Source organism: Colobus angolensis, unplaced genomic scaffold (genome assembly GCF_000951035.1).
Source record: "Colobus angolensis palliatus isolate OR3802 unplaced genomic scaffold, Cang.pa_1.0 Scaffold21, whole genome shotgun sequence".
In the NCBI taxonomy this organism is placed as follows: Eukaryota; Metazoa; Chordata; class Mammalia; order Primates; family Cercopithecidae; genus Colobus; species Colobus angolensis.
The window spans coordinates 7,191,762-7,192,856 of record NW_012115266.1 but is presented as its reverse complement, the minus strand read 5'-3'; positions in this window follow the sequence as shown (position 1 = coordinate 7,192,856).

The window sequence follows — 1,095 nt, the reverse complement described above, 5'->3', positions numbered from 1 at the left end:
CTCAAAAAAAAAAAAAAAAAAAAGAGTTGATCTATAATCTGAGAACAGAAATTGTAAACTATATATGACTCACAGTCATATCTCTCTCGAGGCTTAAAATGTTTTTTGGGATTGCAATAGCTTTTAATTTCTTTCTTTCTTAGGGTTGCTCTGTTGCCAGGCTGGAGTGCAGTGGCACGATCTCAGCTCACTGCAGCCTCCGCCTCCCAGGTTCAAGCCATTTTCCTGCCTCAGCCTCCTGAGTAGCTGGGACTACAGGCACGTGCCACCACGCCCCGCCAATTTTTTGTATTTTTAGTAGAGTCGAGGTTTCGCCATGTTAGCAAGGATGGTCTCCATCTCCTGACCCCATGATCCGCCCGCCTCGGCCTCCCAAAGTGCTGGAATTACAGGCGTGAACCACTGCGCCTAAATTTCATTATTTTCTGTAGCTTCTTGGCCTTTTGGCTAAGGCTTATGTAAATTTTTTGTTATTTCTACACCAATTTCTGTAGATTATTATGAGAATTAAGGGAGATAATTATATAAAGGGCTTAACACAGTGTGTGGCATTTAGGAAGAAAGCAGTAAGTGGTAGCTATTATTTATTATTACTAGTTTTTGAGATGGAGTTTCGCTTTTGTTGCCCAGGCTGGAGTGCAGTGGCCTCCCAGGTTCAAGCAATTCAGAGAGTTGCTGGCTGGGCGCAGTGGCTCACGCCTGTAATCCCAGCACTTTGGGAGGCTGAGGTGGGTAGATCACCTAAGGTTGGGAGTTTGAGACCAGCCTGACCAACATGGAGAAACCCCATCTCTACTAAAACTACAAAATTGGCCAGGCGCTGTGACTCACGCCTGTAATTCCAGCACTTTGGGAGGCTGAGGCGGGCGGATCACGAGGTCAGGAGATCGAGACCAGTCTGGCTAACACGGTGAAACCCCGTCACTATGAAAAATACAAAAAATTAGCCGGGCGCGGTGGTGGGCGCCTGTAGTCCCAACTACTGGGGAGGCTGAGGCAGGAGAATGGCCCGAACCCGGGAGGCGGAGCTTGCAGTGAGCCGATATCGCGCCACTGCACTCCAGCCTGGGCGACAGAGCGAGACTCCGTCTCAAA